The sequence below is a fragment of the Balaenoptera borealis genome (genome assembly GCF_965194805.1).
Source record: "Balaenoptera borealis genome assembly, chromosome: 14".
In the NCBI taxonomy this organism is placed as follows: domain Eukaryota; kingdom Metazoa; phylum Chordata; class Mammalia; order Artiodactyla; family Balaenopteridae; genus Balaenoptera; species Balaenoptera borealis.
The window spans coordinates 76919790-76927046 of record NC_138875.1 but is presented as its reverse complement, the minus strand read 5'-3'; positions in this window follow the sequence as shown (position 1 = coordinate 76927046).

Sequence of the window (7257 nt, the reverse complement as noted above, 5' to 3'; positions counted from 1 at the left end):
TTGTGCCGGGGCTCAGGACCACCCCCAGCACCTGCTGATGGGCTCCAGGGGGTCTGGGAGGAAACCTCTCACCCCAGCAGGTGTCCATGCTTTCAGGCAAGCACGCAGAAAGTGATAATACCACTCATTTTTTTATGCCTCAGAGAATGTTCCAGATGGAGGGCAATGCCCCCATTGACCAGGGAAAGAAACTGAGACTCAGAGATGGCAAAAGACTAGCCTAAGTTCCCAGAGAAAGTTTACAGCAAAAGTTGGGATCTGAATTCAAATCTTCCAGCCCCTTGATACTCAAAGTATGGTCCGTGGATCAAGAGCAGCGAAGTGCGGAATCTCAGGCCCCACCCCAGAACTTCAGAGCCAAAGAGTGCACAAGCCCCAGGAGATGAGGGTGCACATTCGGTTTTTCAAAGCATTAGCTTAGAAACACACGCAGGTTCTCAATAATCCTGTTTTCACTGGAGGAAAACCTTATGGTGTAAATTCTCCTTGCTCAGAAGCAGCAGGGACCCCGCTTCCACGGTCATACCACATGAAGTTGAAGCAGCTGGCCAAAGCAGTGTCACCCACCTAGGCACCCGTAGCACTGTGTCCACTGCTTCTTCCATTATAACACCTCGACCCACACTGTGTCTGTGTCCTGATCCCCAGGCTGTGAGCAACTTGAGACCAGGAAATGTATGTGACTTGATTTCAGGCACTCTACCTCTCTGAGCCTCAGCTTTGCCATCTATAAAAAGGGCACAATAAGATCTAACTTCAAGAGTCATCACAAGAGTTGGCACTTCCCTGGTGGTCCAGTGGCTAAAGTTCCGTGCTCTGAATGCAGGGGGCCTGGGTTCGATCCCTGGTCAGGGAACTAGGTCCCACATGCCACAACTAAGAGTTCACATGCTGCAACTAAGAGCCCACATGCTGCAACTAAGACCCAGCACAGCCATATAAACAAATATTTTAAAAAAAAAGAGTCATCACAAGGGTTAAATAAGTCTTCATATGTTATGGTCTAAACACAGTGCTTGGCACGGAGCAGACCACTGACTAATAAACACTGAATGAAATAATAATAATACCGGAATAATAACAATGGCTGTGTATCAGATGCTGTAGCTACTGTTATCATTATCCCATTTTCTTCTTTGAAGAAATGCTTAAAACATTTTCTAAAACCAGGACTAACTTCACAGCCTATTTGGACAGAGATGCAATTTATTACTTTCCACAACATACTTCAAGATATCAATGTTATCTAATGGAAAATTATAGGGCTTGTAAAGATAAGAATAGTAAGAGATCAAGGTCTAATGAAGAATAATTTGGCAATCTGTTTCTTTTTATTTTTTGGCCACACTGCGTGGCTTGTGGGATATGGGATCTTAGTTCTCTGACCAAGGATTGAACCTGGGCCCTCGGCAGTGAGAGCGTGGAGTCCTAACCACTAGACTGCCAGGGAATTCCCTGGCAATCTCTTTAAAAAGAAATGTACCACCAACGGATGAAAAGAGAAAATGCGGCATGTCCCTACATGGAATATCATTCAGCCATAAAAAGGAATGAAGTACTGGTACAGGTTAAGACATGGGTGAACCTTGAAAACATGATGCTAAGTGAAAGAAGCCAGTTGCAAAAGGACCATATATTGTCTGATTCCATTTGTATGAAATGTCCAGAACAGGTAAGTCCATAGAGACAGAAAGCAGATTGGTGGTTGCCAGGGATTGGGGGGAAGGGAGGTACCTGGTACCTAACGGAGAGCTTGGGAACCTCTGCTCATACCTGCTGCAGGCTCTCGGGCTGTTGCTGCTTCTCAATGGCAGAAATTGCTGGAGGAAGAGTTTGCCTCACATGCCTTTACGGGTCCCTGAGATCAAAATCAGTATCATTGTGCGATGCTGCCACGCTATTATTTAACCAACAGTGTGGGACACGGACCCATGGGAGGAACCAGGCATTTTTCACAGGTGCCTGATGCCTCATGAACAAGTCACTGTCTTTTCAGTTCTTTGTCAGCCCTTCTGATTGTTTTAGGGAGAGTCTCTGGTGCTAGCTTGCTAACCCTGGCTTACGCAGGCAGGCTTGGAGTCTCGGCAGGACAGAAGCTAGCTAGGATGTAATGGCATCGTTTTGTTTATCCTTTTATATATTGCTACATGTATCTAATTCTGGGAAGTGATACTGTTTCTCCATTTAGAGTGGTGATAACTGTTCTCTTTCTAAACAGCATTTAAGGTTTCAAGAAACTTGTGAATTAGGTAATAGTAAAGATGATGCATGGATCTGGCACAACCCTAGGTGGCAAGATGGGTCTGGGGATGATATTTCAGGAATGTGTTCACTCAGAGAGAGCTGGTCCCTAAAGGCCACTCCAGGTCACTGGAGACTTCTCTCTGATGAACTCACAGTCCCATGGGATTTTCAGTTTTGGACCAGCTTTGATGTGGCTGTGCTGTGTGACTATGATTCGGTTACTCACCCTCTCTGGACCTCAGCCTCCTCGTCTGAAAAATGGGGATGGGAGGTGGAATGAAGACCCTGCAATCAAGTTGTCCAGACCTCTACCTGCCTTCCTGAATCTGTTCTTCATTCATTCATTCATTCACTAGGTCATTCAGCAAATATTTGTTGAAATAGTATGCACTGGGCACTCTTCTGGGCTCTGGGGTACAGATGTGAATAGGACAGACTTGATCCCAGCCCTCACTGAGCTGATATTTTAGTGGGGGAGACAGACAGTAACCAAGGGAAAAAATAATTGGTCATTCCAAATAGTGGTAAGAAAAGAAGGTGGTGAGATTGGGAATAACTGGGTGTTAAAACAGGCAGTCAGCCAGGCTGGTGTAGGGTGAGGCAAGTGGGGTACTCATGTTGGGTGCAAAATTTAAAGGAGGTGCACACCAAAAACTTAGAAATCAAGATAAATCGTACTTCTATATAATATTTTTGAAAACTCAAAATTAATGCAAAATAATCCGTAATGAACAAAACGGCAACATTTTAAATAAAGACAGGATCTGACAGATCTGCCATTCAGGGGAGATGAGACATCCAAGTGCAAGGTGAAATCCTATCTTTATGTAAAATGCCCCTATGTTTTTCACCATGAATCTCTGTTGCATTAATTTTCATTTTAAAGTTGTTTTATTACAATCTTTTTCTTGATTTCTGAGGTTTTTTTCTTTTTTTTTTTTAATTGATTTCGAGTTTTGTGGCACCTCTTACATTTTCCTCCCAAAGTGAGTACCTTGCTCGCCTCACCCTTGTCCTGGCCCTGAGTGGCAGGCAGTGGGTCATGAGGGCCTCTCTGAGGAGGTGACACTTGAGCCGAGTCCTGAATGAGAAGTTGCCAACTTTGCTGAGCTCTGGAAGGGTGTGGCAGGCAAAGGGAACAGCGCTGATAATGGCCCTGAGACAGGATCAAGCTTGGTGAGTTCTAGGAAGAGAAAAACGCTGGTGTGGCTGCAATTCAGGGAGTCTGGGGCTGGGGGAAAGAAGGAAGGGCTGAGACCCCAAAGGTCCGCAAAAGCCAGATGACACGGGGCCCTGTGGGCCTAGGTGAGGGATCAGACCTTTATCTGAAATGCAGCCAGGGGCACGGGAGGGTTTCAGCAGAAGGGGTGACGCTCTGCCTTGGGCTTGTTTAAGACTATTCTGGTGGTCCAGTGGTTAGGACTCTGAGCTTCCACTGCAGGGGGCATGTGTTCGATCCCTGGTTGGGGAACTAAGATCCCACATGCTGCACGGTGCGGCTGAAAAAAACCCAGAAAAAAAAAACAAAAAAAAACTATTCTGGCTGCTGAGTGCGAAATAGATTGGGGATGGGAGTGAGGGCAGCCTCAAAACTGGTGGCAGGAAGGCCAGTGGGAAGGCTGTTAGTCACCCAGGCAAGGGACATGCCCAGCTTCTGCCCTCTGTGTTTGCTGTCGCATGTCTTCTCCCTGGAAGCCTTCCCGGGGTGCTTTTATTCCTCATTTTGCAGGAGAAGAATTTTGAGGCTCAGAGAGGTTAATTCATCTGCTCAGGGTCCTAGCTAGTAAGAAGCGGAGGTGGGCTTCGAACCCAAGTCTTCAAATACCCAGCCTGGCCCATTCTCTGCCCACCTTACCACCTCAGAAGAAAGGGCTAGCATGTAACTTTAGGCAAGCCTCAGTTTCCCTCATCTGTAACATGGGACGAATTATAGCACCCACTTCCTGGGGTGAAGGAGTCCGGAGAATTGAATATGCCCTGCACAGGCTGAGTGCTCAATGACTTTTACCTTAAAAGGAAAAAAAAAGACCCTTTCCCACCACTTTCTCTCTCCCTCTCTCTCTCTCTCTCTGTCTCTCTGCTGATTCTCCCCTAAAAGGAGAAACTTTGGTATTTATTCTTCAAACATTTATTTTATTCTTTAGGGTTTTTTTGGAAGGGGAAGGATTGGTGAAGGTAATCAGTTTTCGGACTTAAGATAAAAAATCACAGCAAAGGGTCGACTTGACTCTTTATAATTAATGGGGCGGCTTGTAATAGGATTCTCCTGCCCGTGGCGCTCCCAGGAAACACCTTTTTACATAAGATATTGCCCACGCCGGAATGGCAGCAGGGTGATTTATGGGGTTTCTTGCTCCAGAAATCTCTCCTGGGGTTGCCCAGCCAGTGGAATTTATCAGGGAGTTTGGAAACCAGGCAAGAAACCTGCACGTGACATTTTTGGTGGAGTTTTAAAAGCACAAACACTGGGGAAGAGAGAAGCCAGTGGGATGGGGACAGGGGGAGAGGGTCCATTTAGGTTGGGTTTTCCACCAGCAGAGCCTGAGATGGGGGTTCTTGGCACGTGATTTATCACGAGTAGAAGGGGATGGGAGGTGAACAGGAGGAGGGGAGGGCTCAGGCGGAGGCGGGTCTCAGTCTGATCCCATGGGGAGTTCTGCTCTGTGGATGGGACCACAGAGCTGCCCCCACCCTGAGGTTGCAAGAGAGGCTGCATCTCTAAACACAGTGGCTCCCACTGGCTGTTCTCTGGAGAAGGGGGCAGCTGTGGGCCGTCAGCAGCCAATACTCTCAGCAGCTGGGGGGCATGGCTGCACCCACCTGATCCAGGAGATTCGAGTTGGTGGTGGGGTGAGCGCCAATCATGTGCAAAGGTTTCTCAGGACAGGAGAAGAAGATCGAGGCTGGGGACAGAGCAGAGGGAGACGGGAGGCAGGGATATGGTCTCATGCTCCACTCTCCTAGGGCTCTCCATCATCCTCAGAGTAAAAACCAAAGTACTGACCACAGCCTGCAAGGCTCTTTGTGATCTGGTGCCCCTTCCCTCCACCCATGCACACTCCTTACCTCTCTGTCCATCTTCCACCGTCATCTACTTTCTCTCCCTTGCCCTTCCCTCTGCAGTCACAGTGGTCTCCTCACAGTTTCCCACCTCAAGACCTTTGCACATGCTGTTCCCTCTGCTCTTCCCCCATACACCCCCACATACTCCTTCATTACCTTCAGTCCTCAGCTCAAGTGTCACCTTTTCAAAGAAGCTTTCTTTAACCAGCCTATCTCAACTAACCAAAAGATTAAGACACTTAAGGAACAGATCAACCCACTGTGTGACTGGAGGCTCCTGGCGCTGCTTCTCTAAACCTTTCTTCTGCTATAAACTAGGATCAATAACCCCACCTTCATATAAAGAGCTTCCGTAAATGGATTCCGTAAATTCAGCCACTATCCTGGTGAGGTGTTGGTGGGATCATTTAAATTTTCCAGAAGTTTCTTCTTCAAAGCAGTCCAGGGACTTCCCTGGTGGCACAGTGGTTAAGACTCCACGCTCCCAATGCAGGGGGCCCGGGTTCAATCCCTGGTCAGGGAAGTAGATCCCACATGCCACAACTAAGAGTTCACATGCCACAATTAAGGAGCCCGCCTGCCACAACTAAGGAGCTGGCAAGCCGCAGCTAAGACCCGGCTTGCCAAATAAATAAAAAAACAAATAAATATTTTTTTTAAAAAAGCAGTCCAGTGGGTTTAGGGACTTGGTGAGATGCGTTGCCTCATTGGGTTCACTACCTGCCCGTCATCACAGCTCAGCGAACCAGGTCCTACAGGGGGCGGGCCGTGGTTCCACCTGCCTCCTTTCCTCCACTGTGGAACCCCTGGCTACTCTGGCTGTTATGGTAAATAGGGTCCTTGACTCTGGAGTGGGTCTGGGCTCTACCTCTCTCTCAGCATCCCTTTCTTCATGTGTAAGACAGGGAATCCTCCCAGGCACTGAGTAGTTGCTTGATAAAGTGATAACAATTAAAACAGCATGCCATCTCTCAGGAATACACAAATAGAAATAATCCAGAGACACCTCCCCCCTCGCAAAAACAAGGCCCAGAAGAGATGAGATTTGCCTAACACAGGGTTTCCCAACCTCGGCTCTACTACTCTAAGGTCCAGTTACTCCTTGCCGTGGGGGCCATGCTGTGCATTGTAGGGTGTCGGGCAGCTTCCCTGGACCTCATCCACTAAGTGCCGGGGGCACGCTCCCCCAACCCAGTTGTGGCAATCAAACATGTCTCCAGAATTTGCCAAACAATCCCCAGCTCACATCCTGAGAGCTGCTCTGATTGGAAAGTTTGGCTCCTGGGCCTGCCCTTGAACCAGTCACCATGGCCAGACAAAATACAGTGCTTGGATTGGCTGAGGTTGCGGTCACATGTTCCTCCTCCTTTCCTGCAGGACCTTTTTATAAATATGCAGGCAAACAGACCACATGGCGTTTCCTAAATTGCTTTGAATTTGAGCTAACACTAAGAAGTTGGGAGATCTGTTATGCTGGACCTGCTATTGGATAAACTTGAGCAGTGGCCACCTCCTTTAGGCAGAATATGAGCTTTCCAGTTTGCTCCAATCCCCACCACTCCCTAATGTCTAGCCCCTGACCTGCTTCATCGTATACATCTAGTGACTGGATTATAAGTCCCAAGTGCAAAAATGTGAAGCTCTACACAGTTTGAGGGAAACCCTTCAATGAATTGCAAGTGTTGCCTCATAAATACACGAGTGCATGCACTCTCCCACACATGGACACAAACATACATGCATGCCTACAATTACAAAAGCACACAGCCATGCACAGATGACTTGAGATATAAAGCCAGTCTGAGCCATCGTGTCCACAACTGAGGGTCAGACCCTTCTCTGAAGGTACTGGAGCACGTACCCGCTTTGTACTGGGCTCTTGCCCAGGCTGGAGAAAAGGGGGCAGCAGCGGCATGACCCTGGCCCGCCTTCCCATGCCCCTGCCATGCC